This window comes from Schistocerca gregaria, chromosome 2 (genome assembly GCF_023897955.1).
Source record: "Schistocerca gregaria isolate iqSchGreg1 chromosome 2, iqSchGreg1.2, whole genome shotgun sequence".
Classification (NCBI taxonomy): Eukaryota; Metazoa; Arthropoda; class Insecta; order Orthoptera; family Acrididae; genus Schistocerca; species Schistocerca gregaria.
The window spans coordinates 368,016,232-368,040,978 of record NC_064921.1 but is presented as its reverse complement, the minus strand read 5'-3'; the positions used below and the strand labels follow the sequence as shown (position 1 = coordinate 368,040,978).

General features: G+C 44.7%; 1 protein-coding gene across 1 annotated transcript in view; it reads left to right on the top strand.

Moving 5' to 3' along the window:
* Positions 1-2,085: 2,085 nt before the first annotated feature.
* LOC126336156 (juvenile hormone acid O-methyltransferase-like) overlaps positions 2,086-24,747 on the top strand; it is a 104,783-nt gene continuing 82,121 nt past the window's right edge. Inside the window, exon 1 of the mRNA XM_049999648.1 lies at positions 2,086-2,131. The gene's annotated coding sequence lies outside the window, so the exon portion shown is untranslated. The remainder of the gene's footprint in view (positions 2,132-24,747) is intronic.

Below are 24,747 nucleotides of genomic sequence, written 5' to 3'. Positions count from 1 at the left end.
GTTTGCTGTCGATTCTGATGTGAACCACCCTATCACTGACCTGCTCACAGTAGCTTACTCTCTGCCCTACCTTCCTATTCTTAACCGATGTATTTTAAATTCCCATGAGCTAGCTCACACCACTTCATTCCCCACCATATTGTTCTTTCACAGCAACTGCCACAGTGTTTCATTACCTTCGTGTTCGGCAGAGCTTACACACTGTACAGTTTGCATCCTATAAAATCCCTTTCCATGTACTTAGCTGCCTTGTACTATAGATTTCTTTTTTTCTGTTTTTCCATTTATACATTCTGTTGCTTGTCACTTGCTATGTGTCTCGAACGTGTGGCTATGAACTGTCATACGATTTTGAGGGCTCTACACACGCACTTACTGACCGAACGACCGATCGACAAACATTCGTTGTCGAGATGTTGCGCAAGTTCGACCATCCGACAGCCGACCCTTCTCGCCCCCCCACAACCCCATCCATCAAAGTGTGCCGTATGCAGCGCAACGGCCCGACTATAATTCCTCTACGGTCGCAGGTTCGAATCCTGCCTCGTGCATCGATGTGTGTGATGTCCTTAGTTTAGTTAGGTTTAAGTAGTTCTAAGTTCTAGGGGACTGATGACCACAGATGTTAAGTCCCATAGTGCTCAGAGCCATTTGAACAATTTTATAATTCCTCTTTTGTCAATGCGCATGGGATTAAATGCTACTGTAATATAAACTACACTAGGCGAAGTGGAAGAAACTTTGACGTTTTTGTGGAACTCGTCGTTCGAGGAGTGTAGCAATATAGATTCAAGGAATGAATTACTTCTTTTCATGTTTAACGAATCCATAATGTTTTAGTGTGTCTCATAAAGAAAATAAAATTCCGTCGACTTTTGCTTTTAGGTTTTATTCTCGATACTTACCGGAAATGAAATCTAAAAACAGAAATACCGACAATCGATGCTCGTTAATTCATAAAATATACCTGCTTCATTGTCATATCTGTTGAGAAAATCCAGCCTACGTTGTAGCCCTCCTCCATGAAGAGTAAAGTGTGGGATTGTTTATCACGTCCAACAGTTGCTAAATGATCCATTTCTGGTGTATCTCTTATTCTGTTTATAAGATGATGTGCGCCACCATCATTTGTAGTCTTTCTTCTTCGAATCTGAAATGAGTTTCTTAAATTTAAAAGTCGTGTTTTATGCTACATACACAAATAAATTAGTAACGCGTACATGAAAGCCTTTTGTTTTATTCGTTTTTCTTTACCATGATGTTTTTCCTCAGTTAGTTGTAAAGCACGATGCAGATTTCAGGCATCATTATCGTTAACAATTGTGGGGATTCAACATCAATGAATTGAGGGTCTCTTAATTTCTGCCAATGACTAGAAATCATAATGTAGCTAACTGCCTCTCCTCGTGGTCTACAGCCCCTCTCATGACTGAAGTCTTTTTCGTTAAGAATGGTTTGATGATGTTCGGCAGATCCGAAATGCAGGATTCATTCATTCTTATATAGTTACGAAAATCGTCGTAACTGAGCTGCTTACGTAACATAACTTGGGTGAATTTCTTTCCTTGCATTGGTCACTTCTTCGCCCACACCTTTCTATCGAATTGTTTCGGCCTTCTTACCCCTAAAACAGGCAAGGAAAGCACCTGTTTTTTTCTGTGTAAAACAAAGCAGGATATCGTAGAACACAAACACAATTAATTGAGATAAACGTATCACAACAACAATATGGTGCTGTAATCACTGAGTGTAGTTGGCTGGAATGTGTGTAGGCTGCCACGAAATTGGTCGGCCGATCGGTCGATCTGTCGGTAGGTCGGCCGGCCGATAAATTGGTCGTGTGTATGGGCCTCTAAGGTTGTAGGGTCTTTGGCGATACAGTGGTTCTCACAATCAGAGGGCATCAGAACTTAACGCGAATATTTGCTAAAAAATAAAAACTAATAAATGCATTAATGTGGAAGATCCGTAATAAAACACTGTAGAAAGTATTTTTACGTGTATTTTACTGTAACTATTGACGAAACATTTCCAGATGGCAGTAGTAGCACACCTTGTTTCGTCAGGCTGACCTTGTGTGGTTTGCAAGGCACTCCGTTACGCAGCTGATCACAGGCTTGTTCAGGGAAGGGTAAGTTTTAATGCCAATAAATATGGTAGAATGTGAATCAAATAATGTAAGGTGAATGTAATCTGGTGAATATTTCAGCTAGTTATTTTACAAAGAATTCGTTCGACTACATATTTTTATGGGGAAAGACATAGAACTAAGTTTCTAAGATATTCATATTAGAAGTCCGATGATTTTTGTCTGTAAAAGTAAATTCCAAGACAAATCTAGCGTATTTTTTTTTGCAAAAAATACGTGCACTGGAAACTGTATTATTGGCCTTACATGTAACTGAACTGGCTTTTTAAATATGTTCAAATCGGATCTGCTAGGTCAGCCTGGAGACTAAATCTTCCTCTCCAAATAGTCACAGCAGTGTTGCAATAGATCTTATTTGCTACCGGTATTCCGAATTAAGATTATTATTCTTGTAGTAAGTCTTCAAATGATGTAACCTTACGTCGTGTAATGTCTTTAAAATACGGGAACAGATGTCTGTCATCGGGTAGGAATTTTTACCTAATATCGGGTCCCTCAAAACACATCCTATGATGAATTCATAGGTATTAAACGCTGCTGTTTGCTGGCCTCTTTTTGATGTTATCTGGAGGAGAGTGAAGTAATTTATTATAGCATATGGTGTCACTGTTTTTCAGCACTGTTACATAACGGATGTAACGCTACTTTCGTAGTGCAACTTCAGTGTTTGTTAGTCTGTTCGGTCGTATAGGTGTCAAGTGAGTAGCTATTTGTTCTGCAGTGTACTGTCGCGACGAACGTAGAATGAAAATTGACGATATCTCTTCATTGTTAAGCATTAAAAAATTGTATGATTAAATGAGTTCCGTAAAGTGCCACGTGGTGGCAACATTTTAGGATTTCCTGTTCTCAGCCGTTCGACACAAAATACGTGTAGAACAAAGATGGCATCTGAATGTACGGGTGAAAACTTGAGTAATCATTCCCCATTTCGAGGAAAACTTCCTGGTGGACAGCCATAAAGATTTTTTTCTATAATCTTATTCTTATACTTTGTCTTCTGCCTGAGTTTGATTTCGACCTAGCTATAAGATGACTGGTGGTACAACGTTGTAGAGCGAAGATAGTGTTGGAGTATAGCTGGTGAGAACTGCTTTTTAGGAAGTAGAGTGCATGCAACCTTGTGGATTCGTACTTCAGTGTTAAGTTTTTAATGTAGGGCTCTCTGTACTAATTGAACTTTGATTTGTAGTCTAGTTATTGTCAGTTCGGTATTCAACAATGTCTGCTTTTGAAATTCTTACTGATAACATATTGTACCATTTCACAAAGTATCCGTAATTGTCATTTACAAATGGTGTGCAATAAACATAAACGCATGGGATATAAGTATAACATTAAGATATCTCTTTTTTTCTCCGTAACGCATGTCATTGAGGGCAGGGACAATACCAGTAGAAAGCTTAATACACTCTTCATTCTCTTTTTCTTGACTTTAGTCTTCGCCACAGATTTCTGTACAGAACTTTTCATAACATTTCAGTTCGGCTGAGCTTTGATCAAAATGGTTTGGAACATGTGGTTCATACCAGTGACTTAAGTTTAATTCATAAAATAATTGGGTTCTGAGGCACCATGATAGCATCAACAGAGATAGAACTCAAATATTTTGCCTCTCCACTTAGTCCAAAGCACATTATGGTAACACCGACTAGTAACTTTCTGCGGACGTATGTCATACTGAAATCAGTCTGGGGAAAGAGACCACGGATGTGGTTTCGCAATTCTTATCCTGTTAATTTTACATTTCATAAAAGAGCGGTTGTCCACAGATTCGTTGTCACGATTCAAAAACAATATGGGAAATAGAATGACATTTTCACTCTACAGTGGAATGTGCGCTGATACGAAACTTCCTGGAAGATTAAAACTGTGTGCCGGACCGAGACTCGAATTCGGGACCTTTGCCTTTCGCGGGAAGGTGCTTTACCGACTGACCTACCCAAGCAAGCTTCACGCCCCGTCGCAGGAGAGCTTCTGTAAAGTTTGAAAGGTAGGAGACGAGGTACTAGCAGAAGTAAAGCTGTGAGGACGGGGCGTGAAGCGTGCTTGGGTGCTCAGTCGGTAGAGCACTTGCCCGCGAAAGGCAAAGGTCCCGAGTTCGAGTCTCGGTCCGGCACGGCACACAGTTTTAATCTGCCAGGATGTTTAATATGGGAAATATTTCGTATAGTTGCAGTATTTTTTGCCCGGTGCTAGGAGGAGCCACGAACAACATACAAATCCGGACCGGAGTGTTTTGGGAGTAGGTGCGGGTTAGTCCGAAGGCGACTTGCATAAGTTATTCTTAATAACTAAAACTGAGACTTCTATCGAAGACGTGTCCAGCTACAAAGCTTCCTATAAGAGTTCCTATTAGTTTTTCTCTAGGACCAACAGTTGGCTTGCAGAGAGAACATTGAAAATACCCATCTCGAATGTGATAAAGCTTACGTGATTTCGTAGCCAGTTTGTGATAGTTTCTTCACGTCAAGTGGCCTATATCAGATTTGTCTTAAACTTCCTCTACAGCACTACAGTTCGTTGTTTATGTTCGTACGTAACTAAACATAGTTACAAAAACAGAAAATTCAAAAAAAATTTGAAGTTTTTATCTGTTGTAAACTGCAAAGTGAGAATCTTAAAGAATGGCTTCTTGGACAAATACTCTTCAGATTAAGCAATCTCAGCTCGCCATGGAACAATAGCGAGGCATGTGAAATTCTCAGCCCCATGTTCAATATTCTTGGATCCTTGACACGTCCCTTCTTGGAGGTATTTTAAAGAATGTCTTCGTGTGGAGGTCTAAAACCTTTCTCTGTACTTTATCTTCTATCCAGTGTTAGCCGTATTCTCCATTTTTAACACCCTAGGCAGCTTTCTCTTGGTTTTTACGTCCAGTACCTAGTCGAGATAGCGTTTGGCCATCCTATGATAGTCTCTTCCTTGAGGTAGTGTTGAGAAATAATCTAAGACTGTCCTTTGGATAGTCTGATGTAATTCTCATGGCGGTTCTGAAAATCATCACCTGCAATCGTTAAGGAATGAACGTATAAGGACATAAGTTTGTGGATGGTAATAAAAATTTCGAAATGACATATGTAAAGAACACTTCGCAGTAAATATAAAGTAATCCAGGGGCTATAGTACTACCAAACAGTTCTGTTGTTCGTGGAATAAACCAAAGTGCTACCCAGGTAAAAGCATCACCAGGTCTTAAATTCGTAGCAAATCAATTTCAATTCACTCAGTTCAAATATTCTGGATGTGATGTCAAAGAACAAGCACAGGCGAAACTAAGCGTACTTGGAGTAGAGATCTTGACTAGCCAAACAAAGACGAAAGATTAGAAACGATAATTAGATATTTTCCACCTGTATGCCCACAAAATAGTCGGAAAGACAATGCATCCGTTACTCCCACGCCTAGTAAACGAATTTTTGTCTTAACTCACATTTTATTTCTTGCGATCATTATAAAAACTAGGATCATCGGTTGGGGTTTTCGTTTCGACGAAGTTTACAAACAGTAAATTGTTAATTTCTTCATTATTCATCATGGAAGCTTAACACTGCGAAAGTTTTCCAGTGCTGATGGGGTGCCTGTCTGATGGTGGCCCACATCCTACTCTTGTGGTCTTCAGTCCTGAGACTGGTTTGATGCAGCTCTCCATGCATCCTACTAGACTGCCTGAATTTGGCTGCCTTGCGGCGGTATCTCAACCTTCCTGGCATGTTACCTATGGTATTAGTGGACGACGCCAAAGCGACAAAGGTGGTTTCTGCATGTTTGTGAGGTGGGGCACATTGGCCTCGTTGACTGCCTCGTAGTTGGCGGGGCATGCCTCGCCTGCTCCGGCTCAGGGGTCCCATGGAGGCCCATGCTCGGCGCTCCTACGTCGTTCCCGCCCATCCCACCTCTTTATCCCCCCTGTTATCTTAACTTTCCAGTATTTTCTTTCCTATAATTCATTGTCGGTGCTGCTCATTTCCTTGGGGTAATGGACGGTGAGATGCTGGTGGGATGCAGAGGGTGTACCTGGTGTATCACTGCGTACCATGCTCTGGGAATCTGTGTTCTGGGCAGAGCAACTAGCCCACTTCAACCTACCCTACCTCCCCCCTCTTCTCTCTCTCTCTCTCTCTCTCTCTCTCTCTCTCTCTCTCTCCCTCCCTCCCCCACCCCTTTAAGATACACATTTTGCAAACTCCACCAGAGAATGGTTTCTATTTAGAGCTACATCTTGGATACTTTGCAAATCACATTTAAGTGCCTGGCAGAGGGTTCATCGAACCACCTTGACAATTAACTATTATTCCAATCTAGCATATCGCGTGGAAAGAATGAAAACCTACATACTTCTGTACAAGCTCTGATTTCGCTTATTTTATCTTGATCGTTCTTCCCTGTGTACGTCGGTGTCAACAAAACATTCTCGTATTCGGAGGAGAAAGTTCGTGATTGGAATTTCGTGAGATGCCGTCGCAACGGAAAACGCCTTTCTTTTGATGATGCCAGGCCCAAATCCTGTATCATTTGTGACACTCTCCCATATTTCGCGATAATACAAAACGTGCTGCCCTTCTATGAACTTTTTCGATGTACACCGTCAGTCCTCTGGTAATCATCCAACACCGCGCAGCAGTATTCTAAAAGAGAACGGACAAGTGTATTTAGACAGTCTACTTAGTAGATATATTTTCTAAGTGTCCTTCCAATAAAACGCTGTCTTTGGTTAGCACTCCCCACAACATTTTATGTATTCCAATTTAAGTTCTTAGTGACTGTAATACCTAGGTATTGAGTTGAATTTACAGCTTTAGATTAGACTGATTCATCGTGTAACCTAATTTTGAGTTCCTTTCAGCATTCATGTGGATGACCTCACTCTACTCGTTATTTAGGGTCAACTGCCACTTGTCGCACCATTCAGATATCTTCTCTAAATCCGTTTTGCCGTTGGTTTGTCGTCTGATGACTTGATTAGTCGATAAACGACAGCGTCGTCTGCAAACACCCGACGACTGCTCATATTGTCTCCAAAACCGTTAATATAGTAAGGAAGAGCAAAGGGCTTATACCACTACCTTGGGAACACCAGAAATCGCTTCTGTTTTACTCGATGACTGTCAGTTATTACGAATTGTGACCTTTCTGACAGGAAATCACAAGTCCAGTCCAATAACTGAGATGATATTACATCAGCACGCAGTTTCACTACGAGCCGCTTGTATGATACAGTGCCAAAAGCCTTACGGAAATCCATAAATACGGAATCCATCTGAAATCCCATGTCAATAGCTCTCAACACTCCATGTGAATAATGAGCTAGTTGTTCCACAGGAACGACGTTTTCTAAACCCATGTTGACTGTGTGTCAATAGAGTTTTCTTGGAGGTAATTCATAATGTTCTAACACACGCGATCTTAAATCCTGCTTTATCGACGTTAACTATATGGAACTGTAATACTTCTACGTTACTCATGTTGGCGGGTGTTCTCGTTTCTAATTCTAGAATATTTTCTTTCGTGAAGGCATTTTGGAAGGCTGTGTTTAGTAACTCTGCTCTGGGAGCACTGTATTCTATAGTACTACCATTGCTACCGTGCAGAGAAGGCACTGATTATTTTTTTCCACTAACATACTTCACATACCACCAGAATCTATTTGGATTTTCTGCCAGGTTTCGACACCGTTTAGTTGTGGAAACGGTTAGGGGGATCTCGCATTGAAGTTCGCGCTAAATTTCAAGCTTCTGTAAAAGATCGCCAATCTTGGGATTTCGTCTGTTTAAATTCGGCAGTTTTCCTTGTTTCTGCAACAGTCTTTCAACCCGTTTTGTGTACCATGGATGATCAGCTCCGTCGTTTAGTTTGGTAGAAATATCTCAATTGCTACAGATATTCTTTGGATTGAAGCCACATTTGGTCTAAACTTAAGTTATTTTTTTGGAACGAGTGGAGATTCTCTCAGGAAGGCATCAAGTGAATTTTTCTCAGCTTTTTTGATTAGGTATATTTTCGCTTATCTTTTTATGATTTGGGGATTAAAATATCCAATCTCGCTGCGACAACCCTGTGTTCACTAATACCTGAATCGGTTTTGATGCTTATTAATTCAGAATTTTGTTGGTAAGGGGGCAAGTGTTTTCACAACCGTTTACTATTCGGGTGGGCTCATGAACTAACTGCTGGAAATAATTTTCAGCACAATTTCGAATGATTTGTCATGTGTACCTCCGCAATTAAACATGTATTTTCGCCAACATATCGAGGATAGTCACCACCAGCTATTATGAGTCGGGTACGTGTTTGAAATCACTCAAGATTTCTTAGAACATTTCAGAAACTATCATCTGAATTTGGAGGTCGGTAAAAAGATCAAATTATTTTATTCCGGTTGCCAACAATGAACTCTGCCAATACTATGTCTCAGGAAGTCTCTACTTCAATTCCGTGACAAGTTAAACTACTTCTGACAGCAACAAACACGCCACTGCCAACCGTGTTTAGCCTATCCTTTCGGAACACAGTTCGGTTCTTAGCAAAATTTCGGCTGAGCTTACATCCGGCTTTAGCCAGCTTCAGTGCCTATAACGATTTGAGCAGCAATGCTTTCAGTTAGTGCTAGGAGCTCTGGTACTCTCCCAACACAGCTATGACAGTTCTCAACTGTTACACCAATGGTTCCTGTATCTACGTTCTTCCTGTTTCCTCCTGCACCCTTGTACACTGAAGCCCTTCTGTTTTCCCGAGACCCTCTAACATAAAAAACGCCCAGTCCACGCCACACAGCCCCTGATACGCCTGTAGCCACCTCCTGCGTCTAGTGGACGCCTGACGACATATTCAGCGAAACCCAACCACCCTTCGGTGCAAGTCGAGGAATCTGTAGCCTACACGGTCGCACAACCGTCTGAGCTGATTTAGACCCTCCACTCGGCTCTGTAACAGACGTCCGCAATCTGTCATGTCGACCATGCAGCAAATGGTCAGTTTTGCTTTCATCTTGCAAGCAACACTGGCAGCCTTCACAACTTCTGTTGGCCGCTCGAAACCAGAGGAACCTCTTCTGCTCCACACGGACACATCGGTACCGACGTGAGCCACCACCTGCAGTTGGCGGCACACTGTGCGCTTCATGGCATCTGGTGGTCCCCTTTCCACATCTGGAAACCTTAAACTCTGACTCCACCATTGACTCTCACCCATGCGACATAGGTGTGATGGTGGAGCAGGTGACTTTAAGCCTGGAACATCAGACGTCTTTTTGGGTACCAGACCCCAACAGGTGTCCCTGGCGTTGCTACCAATGGCGTGCTACAAACCGACGCAAATGCGATTACTGAGCACTATGTTCGAGCCTCCGTGTCAGAAGTTTCCCCATCCTTCCACATACTCAAACGGCTGATGGAAAATAGTCCTCTCTTTCACTACACCCCACAGTGAACCCCATAAGGCCCCATTTACAGATTGGGAGCTTCTGGCGCAGTTACACATTGTCTCGACACTGCCCGTGGGCCGAATCGAATCTAGTCAGATGATTAAACGTGTCTTGCCTCACAAGCGCCATCTGTCATCTTCAACCGTATCTGGTGCGATGGCGTCTTTACTTCACAATGGCGGGAGAACGCCATCATTCTGGTGCCCAATCCCGGTAAAATCCCGCTTGCATTTGGATAGCTTTCGGCCCATCAGCCTCACCAACATTCTCTGTAAGCTGCTGGAACATAGGGTTTGTCAGTTGTTGGATTGGGTCCTGGAGTCACATGGCCTACTGGCTCCACGTAAGGGCGGTTTCCGCCAGGGTCGCTCTACCAATGATAATCATATGTCCCTAGACTGCCATCTGAATAGCCTTTGTCAAGACGCCAACACCTTGTTGCCGTCTTTTTTGATATACACAAAGCATATGACACCACCTGTCGACATAATGTCCTTGCCAAATTAGACAGGTGGGGTCTCGGAGGCCTGCTCCCGATTTTTATTAAGAATTTCCTGTCACTCTGTTCTTCCTGTATCCAAGTTAGTGCAATCCATAGTTCGCCCCCATATCCAGGAGAATCGGGTTCCACAGGGCTCTGTATTGTCACTTTTTATTGGCCATTAATGGTCTAGCAGCAGCTGTAGGGCCGTCCATCTCACCGTCTCTGTATGCAGACGACTTCTGCATTTCGTACTGCTCTACTAGCACTGGTGTTGCTGAGCAGCGCCTACAGGGAGCCATCAACACGGCGCATTCACGGGCTCTCGACCATGGCTTCCAGTTTCCAGGCGGTAAGTCGTGTGGCATGCATTTATATCTGCATCGTACTGTTGATTCTTAACCAGAACTTCATGTCGATCCACTCACTGTAGTGGAGACATCGATTCTTAGGACTGGTTTTCGGTGCCCTATGAACTTGGTTACCTTACTATCAGCAGCTTAAGAGGAAGTGCTGGTGGTACCTCAATGCCCTCCGTTCCCTGAGCAACACCAACTGCGGTGCAGATACCTTTACGCTGCTGCAGCTCTAAATAGCTCTTGTTCAATCCTGCCTTGACTAAGTCTGATTTATTGTTCGGCGGCGCTCTCAGCGTTGCGTGTAATCGACCCAGCGCACCACTGTGGCGTTTGTCTAGCGACAGGACTTTGAGTCCTGTGACCAATGTCCTGGTGAAAGCTGGAGTCCCTCCATTGCAGATCCGACATGGACAACAGCTAGCTAGTTACATTGCACACATTCATAGTTGTCCTGAGCATCTGACTTACCGTATCCTTTCTCAACCCACGGCAGGTCATCTCCGGCATCGGCGGCTCAGGTCAGGGTTAACGATTGCGGTTCGCGTGCGATCCGTCGTCTAAATTGGAGTCCTTCCCTTTACCGCCTCCCATTCAGGTCCATCCGTATACACCTCCTTGGTGTACACCTAGGCCTCAGATTCGTCTGGAGCTTTCGGATGACCCTAAGGACTGTTATTCCTGCCGCTCTGTCTCTTCCCCTCGATTCTTGACGTGTTCCGGGGTTCTGAAGTGGTTTACATAGACTGCTCGACGGCTGATGGTCATGTTGGCTTCGCCCACGTCTACAGAGGCCATCTTGAACAGCTTTCCTTGCCCGATTGCTCTAGTGTATTCACTACAGAGCTGCTGTCCATCTCTCGTGCACTTCAATATATCCGCTCATGCCGCGGGGAATCGTTTCGTCTGTGTACTGACTCCTTGAGCAGTCTACAAGCTATCGACCAATGCTACCGTCGCCATGCTCTGTTAGCGTCCATCCAGGCCCTGGAACGGTCCTGTTGTTTAGTGGTGTTTATGTGGACCCCAGGACACGTCGGAATCCCAGGCAACGAACTCGGTGACAGGCTGGCTCAACAGGCTACGTGGAAACCGCTTCTTGAGATAGGATCTCTGAACCTGAACTGCATTCTGACTTACGCCGTAGGGTTTTTCGGCTTTGGGAGAAAAATGACATAATAGTACACAAAACAATCTGCGTGTCATCAAGGAGACTATGATTGTGTGAAAGACGTCCGTGCGGTCCTGTCGCAGGGAATCAGTTGTCTTCTGCCAGCTCAGCATTATCCACGCTTGGGTGGCCTACGTTTACCTCATGCGCCGTGAAGACCTGCCTTCGTGTCGGTGTTGAGCCCAGCTGACAGTGGCCTATATTCTGGTGCACTGTCCCACTTTGACTCCCCAGCAACGAAATCTTGGGTTACTGGACTCGTTGCCACTAATTTTATCTGACAACTCATCTGTTGATTTAGTTCCAAGTTTTATTCGTGAGGGTAAGCCTTAGCATTTGATCTCTGTTTTAGCGTATGTCCTAGGTCACTGTGTCCTCCACCCTAGTGATTCTACGGTGGAGGTTTTAATGTCTGAGTCGCTAGCTTCTCCTTTTTTATTCTCATGGTCAGCCAGACATGATCTGCTTTGTTTTAATGTCTTCATCCTGTTTCTAGCGTTTGTGTGGTTTTCTTGCCCCCTTTTCTCCATTTACATGTTTGTTGCCCTTCATTGTTCTTGTGATTTATCCTTTCATTCCGTTTTCAGTTGTCAGGCTCGTTTTTTCTCACATTTGTGACATTATTAGGCACAGGGGACTGATGACCTCGTAGTTCCATCCCTATCCCCTTCTTTTAATCCAACCAAATACCCTGTACTTGCTTCCTTTGACAAAGTGGGCTTGATAGTCTGGAATCACCTGCTAAGTTAATTGCCGTTAAGCTGTCTACCACATCGGAAAGCCAGTCCCATGTGTAACATGCTATAAAGACGTATTCGAAAATGTCGATTTCATTGTCCCCAGACATGTGGCTGCAATACTTAGCGCTACATGCGGGTATCAAATTAATCATCCTAGCCCCAGCTCTCTAAACATGCTAATAGGCCCAGAGGTTTAAACTGTCTCCTGCAGCGGAATTCACCTAGGTTTTGTGGTGATTCAGGCAATTTTTCAGTTAACATTGCTCCAGACTTCCCGTATTCACAATTCACACCCAATTTGAGAAAGTATGCTGTGGATTTGTAGTACGTGGCTCATCTAACTGCACCCCTTTCTACGAGAGCGAGAAATTCTTGAATGGAAGAGGTTTGCGCAGTCTACTGGTATCACAGCAGTGATAGTGTAGTTAGATTCATTAGTTCGCCACCTACCTTCCCTCATGCTTCTACCCCGAACACAAATTACCCCGTAATATGCCTCTACTAAAATCATTGTACATTAAATATTTGTTCTTAAGCCACTTCATTCATCAGTAACTAATTCTATGCTATTTAAAAGCTGTTTTAATAAACTGCACGTGTTCTATCTCTTGGAACACGGACACTTCAGTCCTAGATAAAAGGATGCGCTTTCTGCAGAAAATTTAATATTTTAATTTCTTGCTTGGAAACATATCAATTCGACGCCGCAGTTTCGAAATTGTTACTTGTTACAAAAACCTCAAGTTACCTGTAAAGTCTCCCATGTTCACCCCCCCCCCCCCCCAGCGGCTGGCGTTCTTAATGTTGTTCATGGGTCCCTCCTACCAATGTATAAAAATTTGTGGCTACACGATTTTTCTCTCTTCCTCTATATTTCTTGGTCTCTGGTAACAGGGCTATATTGTCACTCAGGCAGACAAACGTTTTCATTCCGGTTTATGACGAGTACTCGGCAAAACAGTCCCAAAGAGTCAATTGGTAAATGTTCCAGCTTCCTGTGACTATCATCGATTATTGTAGAAACGAATTTGAGGGAAATCCAACACGAGGAATAATATGGTTTCTTTGTTGCAGTCAAGCGTAGTTACCTGAGCCCTTCAACAAGTGTTATTTGTGTAGTGTGTTAAACCGCATCGAAATTCGACGTCGGCTGTAGGTGTCCCATGACAGGATTCACTATTAGTAAAAACCTCAGCCTTCATGTCTTGCTGTTGAGTATGCTAAATACAGCTCCCATTATTTCGGCGCTCCAGCTTCACATATTACTACTACTACTGCTACTAACCTTTGCAGGTTTTGGAGCCACAGCTAACAGCAGATATTGCCACAAGTGTTCATATTGACGCCACAGTCAAAAGCTTAAACTGGGGAGAATAAAATGAACGTCAGCGGAATATATGGACGTTCTAGCTACAGTGACTAGCAACACAAATATCTAAGAATGTATCTAGTGTATTACAGCTAATAACAGCGTATTGTAGTTATAGAACATTTGTCTGTGGAATAGACGTAGGCAACACACAAAGCATTGTAGCTTAATATTTAAAGTAATTCATTTCCCGCGTTTTCTCATCGTAATCCGGAAAATGACATACTGCATTTCATACGCGGCAGCATTATTCCTGACTAGCAGACTTTCTGCCGCCGCTTATTGCAATGTCAAACGTAAGTAATTTTCTATATTGGCGTTAGATTTCCCAGGACAGTTAATCACAGCTCGCTAGATTATTCGCAAAACTCCAGTCTCGCATGCAGTCCTCTGATAATTGTTAGAGGTAGATCTCGAAAGCATTCGCATTTTGAATTTCTCGGACATATTTTAAGACCACTGTTTCTTCCCATTTTCATTCATTTTTTTCTGTTTCATGCTGTTAAGTTTCCGTTCGTCACTTGCACATCAGAGGTGTAAATATTCTTTGTATTCGACCAAATGTTTTGACCTAATTTCTGTTACTCTAGATGGCAGTACTGCATCAATGATGCAAAATGATTATGGGTAGGAGGAAAGGGTTCCAACTGTGGGAGGCTTAAATTATCGAAGTTGACATGTAATTTCATGACTTTTCCACTATACATATATTCCATAGATTAGCTTTTCTTGTACTTCAATTTTTGTTGCATAGGTTGTCTTCGGAAGAAGGTATGAAATCATATGCCACAACGGTGTCAAGAGTCAGTATGATGGATCTAGAATCATTTTAATCTCATTGCTTACAGGGAGCACTTAAATTTGTATATGCACTGCATTAAAAGTAGCATTGTTGCGAGTGTAGTTGTAGTTTAAAGTACTGATGTGCTAAGTGTTATGAATCTGTGCGTGATCAACCTCAACTTAAATTACAAAAACAATATAGTTGGCGAGGAAGCTACTGACACACTACCCTGGGTGTGTGTAAGCTCAACTGAGGAGCTACAGTGGAATACGGAAACACGAAAATCACCTATCGTGTTCCTACGTAGGTAAACTGTTAGCACTCAAGTTAACTTTTGTCTCGGGGTGCATAAATACGGGTACTGGATGGGTTTCTAGGGAATCTTAAACCATGTTCTTGCAAAATAGCGGCAACTTCGATTAACGATGGTGGTGGATAGTGATCTCACACCCTTCACTCAAAAGTAAAGGACAAAGGCTCAAAAACACTGCGATCTGGTGACTGTTGGCCAGACAGTTTATTCTCATCTTCACAAAACCTGTCCCAGGTGGAGCGAGCTCTGATGTAGGGCTTTTACACGTTTTCAAAAAACTATAGATGTATATCGGCGACATTTTCACAGATAGATCAGTATCAAAATGGCAATAACAGATTTTATATATGTTTAACAATTATCTGTACATATTTACAGTTTTTTGGAGTTTTTTTGATTGGAAGAAATAGCAAACCAGTTACGTTAAACAATTTTATCGCAAATCGTGTGGTATTCTTCAAAAATAGTTCCTCAAAATGAGCAGAAATCTAAAAAAGATTAGTCTTCGTGTTTGGTAGAGGGGTGTGTGGGGAAAATGGTTGACGTAATAAGTGCACGGAGCTACCAATGAAAACAGCAACTTTTGGCTTCACAACACAATTTTGACACAAACGCTAGGTCGCTAGCGTAGGCAGAAATGAGGAAAGTCAACATAGTTTTCGGGAAAAATCCGACATGCGACGAAACCGAGCGACTGGAAGATCGGACACCTTTTATTGTGTTCCTTACATGCAGTTATGATAGCACAGTGGTTATCGCCAAGCGTGAATGTGCATCATTGTCCTTCAAATTCCTTGCCTAAGTGGGATAGGAGGCTGCTAGTTTGTTGATGTACAAAATATTTGAAAATAAATGCTTACACAGCTCTACAACCGGCAGTACATTTTCAATGTGAAGCCGAAATTTTTATGATCCGGTACGTAGATACTTTCTCCGTTGACATATCGGTACATCGGTATGTGGAGAGCCGATAGTGATACTTTCTAAATATCGACACACAGGTTTTCCGATGTTTAAAAAAGTATAAAGTCCTGGTGTAAACGGGGGCTCTGTAGTCTGAACACAGCATCACGATTCTGGAAGAAGCATCCTATTACGTGACGGACCTCATCAGAAAAAACGGTTACAGAAAGGCACTAACGGGATCTTGGGGAGCAACCACGGGGCTCCTGGAATAGCACAGCATGACTGCCTACCACCGACACCCCGCCGTGTTGCACTCCTGCGGCGTAAACTGTAAACTCAGCCAGAAGTTGACAACAGTGCGAAGCAACTCATCCAACATATGGACTATAGTCCGGGTTTTATGGCTTCGGCACTACGTTTTCCTGTTCGGGCTCTTGCACCACGTGAGAATGGTTTTCGAATTCTAGCTCGCACTGCGATGCACTGCTTCTGGAGATCCCCTAGTGTTTCATGTTGATGGTGTACGCAAGTGCGGCTTTGTTCTGCAGAAATTTTTGAAATTGTCCCCGTATTTTTTGTCAAAATCCTCTCTAGTGACCGTAGGTCGCAGTCACTGAACTCACATTTACGTCCGCAATGACGTTCATCGCTTTCCCTGTACGGTGGCTCCAAAATCATTTGTTCTTAGTGAATGGAATGTAGCAGTCCTAAAATCATACGTGAGAAACCGAAACAATTCCTTATATCGGTTGAGATGAGGGTTGTCCAGAAAGTAATGCACCGCATTTTTTAAACAATTCTTCAACACAATGAGAATGACACACACGAAAGAACACCGTTTTATCTACATACCCTATTGTCGTCCATGAGACGAAAGCCCCGCCAAAATTTTGCCGATAAGGCTGCACTATTGGTCGTAGGATGTCATTCACGTATCGTACAGCCCTTACGGCGCCTTCCTCGACCAGCGGCGTGCGTCAGCCCCAAATAATGCCAGCCCAAAACAGCTGCGAACGTCCATCTGGGTGCACTCGCTGGACACTCAGGTGTTCAGCCTGACTGGCTTGCCTTCAAACACTTCTCCGACGATTGTCTGGTTGAAGACATATGAGACACTCGTCGGCGAAGAGAACGTGATGCCAATCCTGAGGTCCAATCAGCATGTTTTTGGGCCCATTCGTACCACGCTGCACGGTGTAGTGGTTGCAGAAATGGACCTCGCCATTTACGTCGGGAGTGAAGGTGCGCATCATGTACGACGTCCTGTAACTGCACGAAAAGCATTATTCAACATGGTTGCATGGCTGTCAGGGTTCTACGAGCCATAATCAGTAGATAGCGGTCATCCAAAGCAGTAATAGCCATTGGGTGGCCTGGTGAGACATGTCAGTTTTCTCTCAAGTCCAAACATCACTTTGCTTCACTCAGACGCCTGGACACTTCCCTTGAGAGCTTTAACATAATGCAGCGCGTCAGCAACCGTGAAATGTAGAGAACAATTTTTTTTTTGCCACTGAAGGCTGAAAAAAATGGTTCATTTTCTGTCCCTTGAGAGCCCTTCGTGAGGCAAAGTAACAATGCGGAGGCAATCTAACAGATACGGATAGCCAAGCATGGTTGAACTATAGACAACACGAACAGTGTACCTCCGTCTAATAGGTGCTGCTCATTTGTGGTTGTTTACATCTTTGGACGGGTTTATTGACATCTCTGAACAGTGAAAGGGACTGAACTGATACAATCAAGATCCATTACTCTTATGAAATAATAAGGGTTCTTTCCAAACTTAAGAAACTGATGTAGATGACACCTGCGGATTGTCATTTTTTGTTCAATCAAAAACACTTTGTTACAATACAAACATATAAAATGTAGTGAGTTGTTTAGTAAGCTACAAGAATTACAGCAAAATCCCAGTGAGCTAACTGGTCATGGAAGATACGTGAAAACTGTAAGGTCATGGGCATATGTCATTGTTGGCAACCGGAATAAATCAATAATTCGATCCTTTTACTGACCTCCCAATTCAGATGATACAGTTGCTGAAAATTTCAAAGAAAACTTGAGTCTGATTTCAAACACATGCACAACTCATGCGATTATAGTTGGTGGTGACTAATTTACTCTAGATATGTTAGCGAAAAAAACGTGTTTAATTCCGGAGGTACGCATAAAATATCATCCGAAATTGTGCTACACCTATTCTCTGAAAGTTATTTCCAGCAGTTAGTTTGAGCCCATGCGAATAGTAAAAGGTTGCGAAAACACTTGACTTTTTATAAAGAAATAATCTCGAGGTAATAACGAGCATTAAAACCGATTCAGGGATTAGTGAACACAGGGTTGTCGTGGCGAGATTGAATATTGTAATCCACAAACCCTCGAAAAATAAGCGAAATATATACCAAACCAAAAAGCAGATAAAAATTCACGAGGCGTCGTTCTGAGAGACCATCTCCACTCCTTGCAAATTAAGTGTAGGTGTAGACCAGACGTGGCTTCAGTTCAGAGAAACAGTATCTGCAGCAATTGATACTCCTACCAAATCAATTAACGACGGAGCTGATCATCCTTGGTTCACAAAACGGTTTAGAAAACTGTAGCAGAAACAACGAAACAAAACCGCCGAATTTAAACAGACGGAAAATCCCCAATATTGGTGACATTTTACAGAAGCTCGAAAGTTAGCACGGACTTCAATTCGAGATGCCTATAAATGTTTCCACAACAAAACTTTGTCTCAAAACCTAGCAGAAAATCCAGGGAGATTCTGGTGGTATGTGAAGTATATTAGCGCCAAGAAACTGTAAATGGCTTCTCTGCGCGATAGCAATGAAGATACTATCGAAGACAGTGTTGCCAAAGCAGACTTGCTGAACACAGCCTTCCGAAATGCTTTCACAAAAGATGAAGTAAATATTCCAAATTTCGAATCTAGAACAGCTGCCAACATAAGTAGAAATAAATATCCTCGGAGTAGTGAAGCAACTTAAATCACTTAATAGAAGCAAGTCTTCTGGTCTAGACAGTATACCCCCCCCCCCCATTCGGGTCCGGGGTAAGAATAGGCCCGAGGTATTCTTGCCTGTCGTAAGAGGCGACTAAAAGGAGTTTCAACCATTTCGGCCTTCCATGTGATGGTCCCTCTTGGTTTGACCTCCATTTTTCATAACTCTACAGAAGTACGAGCCTTTTTGGGAAGGACGCCTTACGTGGTGAATCACTGGTCCTCAGGGCACTAAGACCTTGGCACTCAGCATTGTAACGGCGTTGTAACCGCACCCACTATTCCTCAAGTTGGGCCTAAACACCTGATGGGTTGCACAAGTTACGCCTGTAGTGCGTCACCATCTGCACCTACAATCATGATGGACTTTCCATGGCACCCGAAATCCAGCACGGTAGGCAGCCCATTGTGGTGGGTCATCATGTACCCTCTAGATTGTAGCCCCCTGACAACACAGGGATCGTACTGCCGATACCTGCGCTGCACCCTCCCCACGTCAGCCAAGGAGTAGATGCCCGTCTCCTTGGGGCATCACGACTCCCGGCAACGGTCATCATGCCAGGTGACCCTTGCTGAGGCTGGGTGGCGCCCGTGGGGAGAGCTCCTGGTCGGAGTGGGTGGTATCGGGGCAGACGTTCCACAGATGAAAGGTCAAGATATATCAGGTCGGTCTGCGGCAAAGTCTTTTAAAAAGAAAGGTACTGCCTCTGGTTCTGGTTCTCCTGCCCTTTCCCCCTTGGCCACTCCCTGGGAGGAAGGACAGGCCCGCCGGTTTCGGGCGAAGTACTTAACCCGCTATTTAGTCTGTTCTCGGACCGATGGGGGGACGTTCATCACCTCCAAGCCCATGTTCTTCGCCCAGCACATCGAGGACATCTTCGGGGAAATCGAGGCTCTCAGTAAAATGCGTTCGGGGTCCGTTCTTATAAAGACCACCTCCGCCACACAGTCGGCGGCGCTCCAGACGTGCGACCGACTAGGGGACATCCCAGTGTCCATTGTCCCGCATCTGGCACTGAATAGGACGCAGGGGGTTATTTTTCATCGGGACCTCCTGCTGAAATCTGATGAGCTCAGGGCCAACATGGAGCGCCAAGGCGTGCATTTCGTCTGGCGAGTCCAGCGCGGCCTAAAAGACCGTCGCATCGACACCAGGGCATTACCCTCGCCTTCGAGGGGGACGCTCTCCCAGAGAAGGTAAAGGTGATGTGCTACCGGTGCGATGTGCGACCTTACATCCCGCCTCCTATGTGCTGCTTCCGGTGTTAGCGTTTCGGGCATATGTCGTCACGGTGTGAGGTTCAAATGGCTCTGAGCACTATGGGAATTAACATCTGTGGTCATCAGTCCCCTAGAACTTGGAACTACTTAAACCTAACTAACCTAAGGACATCACACACACCCATGCCCGAGGCAGGATTCGAACCTGCAAACATAGCAGTCACGCAGTTCCGGACTTAGCGCCTTAACCGCGAGACCACCGCGGTCGGCGCAGAGTGAGGCTGAGCTCCTTTGTGCCGATTGTGGACGCCTCTTCGTGAGGAACATACATGCACCTCACAGCCTCGGTGCGCCAATTGTCCTGGTTTCCACTCGCCTAGATCTTTAGACTGCCCGTGTATCAGAAGGAGAAAAAGATTCAGGAATTAAAAACTTTGGACCGTATCTCTTATTCTGAGGCCAGGAAGAAGTATGACCGCCTCCATCCCATGACGATGACAACTTCGTTTGCCTCAGTCGTGTCCACTCCTTCCACAGTATTCTCACCCCAATCCTGTCCCCCTTCCACCTCCTCACCCCATCCGGGGTCTATGCCACCACCTCCCAAATCCCTCCCTTCCAAATCCTCCTCCCTCGTGGCCCCTGCTCCCTGTGCCCCAGGGGCCACCCTTCCTCCTCCTCCTCTTCCTCCTCCCCCCCCTCCGCCGTCTGAGAAGCGATCCTCTTCTCAGGCATCCATCGGGAAAAGTTCCGGATCCTGGCTTCTGAAGTCTGCCGTTACAAAACGGACCCCGCGCGTGGAGACCTTCTTTGGGTCCAACCCACCATCCCCGTGCCTCATCGGACTTCAAAGAAGGCCTCCAAGAATGTTTCTATCCCCCTCTCCACCCGGCGGGTTTTCGTCTGACGCTCCATCCGTGGGTCACTGCTCCCGGCCTCCCTCAGTTTCGCCAGGATGCTCTGCTGCCAGGCGCTCAGCTGGTCTGTCGTCGGCGAATGATGCTGCCCTTCCTACGCAACCCAGGAATGCGGCCGCAGCTGGTGACGACTCGATTGAACATGATCCTCCTCCCGCCGGTCGTAGCGTTGTTCCCTCGAAACCTGGCCCTCCGCAGCTGTCAAGGTGCTCCGCTGTTGACCACCTTGTGACCTAGTCGACATTCATAATGACCAACTTTTTGCGAAAGCGCCAAACAGTAGCTGTGTTCTTAGATTTGGAGAAGGCTAATGATACCTGTTGGAGAGGTGGTATCCTCCGCACTACGCACAGGTGGGGTCTAGGCGGTCGCCTGCCGCTTTTTATCGATTCCTTTTTAACATATCGAAAGTTTGGGGTACGTGTGGGTTCCGTATCGTCCGACGTCTTCCTCCAGGAGAACGGGGTGCCTCAGGGGTCCGTCTTGAGCGTAGCCCTTTTTGCCATAGCGATCAATCCAATTATGGATTGCATTCTACCTAATGTCTCAGGCTCTCTTTTGGTCGATGACTTCGCGATCTACTGCAGTGCCCAGAGAACATGCCTCCTGGAGAGCTGCCTTCAGCGTTATCTTGACAGCCTATACTCATGGCTAATGGCTTCCGGTTCTCTGAAGAGAAGACGGTTTGTATCAACTTTTGGCGATATAAAGCGTTCCTTCCGCCATTCTTACATCTCGGTCCCGTTGTTCTCCCATTCATGGAAACAACAAAGTTTCTAGGGTTCACACTGGACAGGAAACTTTGTTGGTCTCCGCATGTCTCTTATTTGGCTGCCTGTTGTACATGTTCCCTTAATGTCCTCACAGTTCTTAGTGGTTCATCTTGGGCAGCGGATCACACTGTCCTGCTTGGCTTGTATCAGTCCATAGTCCGATCAAAGCTGAATTATGGGAGCCTCTTCTACTCGTCTGCTAGGCCATCCCTCTTACGCCGTCTCAACTCCATCCACCATCGGGGGTTAAGTCTTGCGATGGGAGCATTCTACACTAGTCCCGTCAAGAGCCTTTATGCTGAAGCTGCCGAATTACCATTGACCTACCGGCGCTGCGTACTGCTTTGTCGGTATGCCTGCCGGCTGTTGTCAATGCCCGACCAACCCTCTTATCAGTCCTTCTTCGCCGATTCTCTCGACCGTCAGTATGGGTTGTACGTGTCTGCCCTGCTGCCCCCTGGAGTCAGCTTTCGTCGCCTGCTTCGACAATTGGATTTTGCCCTCCCTACCACCTTCAGAGAGGGGTAGAGCCCGACACCACCACGGCTCCAGGCACCGGTTCATATTCATCTCGACCTCAGCTCACTCCCGAAGGAGGGTACTCTGGCTGCAGTGTATTGCTCATGGTTTGTCGAACTTCGTGCGCGACTTGCCGGTCACACTTTTATTTACACTGATGGCTCTAAAACTGACGATGGTGTCGGTTATGCCTTTGTCGTCGAGGCCGTCACCTTTAAATAGTCTCCTCGACCAGTGTTCCAGCTTTACGGACAAGCTTTTTGCTCTCCATCAGGCCGTTCAGTATGCCCGCAACCACCACCGTCATTCGTCGTATGTACTCTGCTCTGATTCACTCAGTGCTCTTCAGAGCCTTGGGGCTCCATATCCGGTCCTTCCCTTAGTGCAACGGATCCAGCAGTCCCTCCATTCTTTTGCTGATGATGGCTCTCCTGTCAGCTTTCTGTGGGTTCCCGGCCATGTAGGAGTGCCTGGGAATAAAACTGCTGATGCTGCAGCCAAGGCTGCAGACCTCCTGCCTCAGCCAACCTCCCATTGTGTCCCGTCATCTGACGTTAGTGGGGTTGTTTGTAAGAGGCTTGTCATTGTTGTGGGATACTTGGTCATCACTTCAAGAAAACAAGCTCCGGGCCGTAAAACCGTCCAAACTGCTTGGACAAGCTCCTCCCGACCATCTCGGCGAGAAGAGGTCATTCTGACCAGGTTGCGGATTGGGCATTGCCGGTTTAGCCACCGCTACCTGCTCTCCGGTGACCTAGCCCAGCAGTGCCCTTGTGGTCATGCATTGACAGTGCGCCATGTTTTATTGCCGTGTCCCCATTTTAGTCAATCCCGTGTTGTCCTGTCTCTGCCATCTACTTTACAGGATATTATAGCTGATGAAGCTCGAGCAGCTGCTCGTGTTCTTAGTTTTATTACTTTGACTGGCTTGTCCAAAGACAACTGTTTCCCTTATTTTATCTACATCTTTGTAAGAACTTCCTGGTGTTCTCTCCCCTCCCCCCCCCCTTCTTGAGTTTTACTAGATTCTAAGTGCTCTTACAATTGTGACTGGGCGCTAATGACCTCAGTAGTTGAGCGCCCTTAAACCCCAAACAAAAGAAAAACAAAAAATGACAGTATACCAATTAGGTTCCTTTCGGAGTATGCTGATGCATTAGCTCCATAATTAAAATATACAACCGTTCGCTCGACGAAAGATCCGTACCCCAACACTGGGAAGTTGAACAGGTCACACCAATATTCAAGAAAGGTAGGAGTAATCCACTAAATTCCAGGCCCATATCGTGAACGTCGATAAGCAGCAGGATTTTAGAACATGTGTGTTCGAACGTAATGAATTACCTCAAAGAAAACGGTCTATTGACACAGTGTCAGCATGAGTTCAGGAAACATAGTTCCTGTGAAACACACATAGGTCTTTATTAACATGAAATGTTCTGTTGACCAGGGATTTCAGATAGATTACATATTTCTGGATTTCCGGAAGGCTTTGGACACTGTACCACACAAGCGACTCGTAGTGAAGTTGCTTGCTTATGGCATGTCGTCGGTTATGTGATTGGATTTGTGATTCCCCGTCAGAGGTCACAGTTCGTAGTAATTGACGGAAAGTCATCAAATAAAACAGAAGTGATTCCTGGCGTTCCACAAGGTAGTGTTACAGGCCCTTTGCTGTTCCTTATCTATATAAACGATTTGTGAGACAATCTGGGCAGCCGTCTTAGGTTGTTTGCAGATGAAGCTGTCGTTTATCGACTAACAAAGCCGTAAAATGATCAACACACACTGCAAAACTATTGAGAAGAAATATTGGAATGGTGCGAAACGTGGCAGTTTGATCCTAAATAACGAAAAGTGAGTTGATCCACAGGAGTGCTGAAAGAAACTCGTTAAACTTAAGTTGCACGAAAAAGCAGTCTAACACAAAAGCCGTAAATTCGACTAGATACCTAGGTGTTAGAATTACGAATAACTCGGAACTCGTACAAAATGTTGTGGGGAAGGCTAACCAAAGACTGCGTTTTATTTGCGGGACACATACAAAATGTAACATATCTACTAAGGAGACTGCCTACACTACCGTTGTCCGTTCTCTTCTAGAATACGACTGCGCGGTGTGGGATCCTTAAGATAGGTCTGACTGAGAACATCGAAAAAATTCAAAGAAAGGCAGCACGTTTCTTATTACTGTGAAATATGGGAGAGTCACAGAAGTGATACAGGATTTAGACTCTAAATCATTAAGTTTTTCGTTGGGACGGAATCTTCTCACGAAATTCCAATCACCAACTTTTCCTCTGAATGCGAGAATATTTTTTTGTACTGATCTACATAGGGAGTAACGATCACCACGATAAAATAAGGGAAATCAGAGCTCGTACGGAAAGATACAGGTGTTAGTTCTTTCCGCGGGTTATACGCGATAGGAATAATAGAGAATTGTGAAGGTGGTCCGATGAACCCTCTACCAGGCACTTGAATGTGATTTAGAGTAGCCATGTAGATGCAGATTTCGTGATAGCAACCACCACAAATTAATTTTGAGTAGAAATTCATGCTGTTTCTGGTCTTCATTCGATAATGCAAGGCGAAAAATATGTTCAGAGTTGGAACAC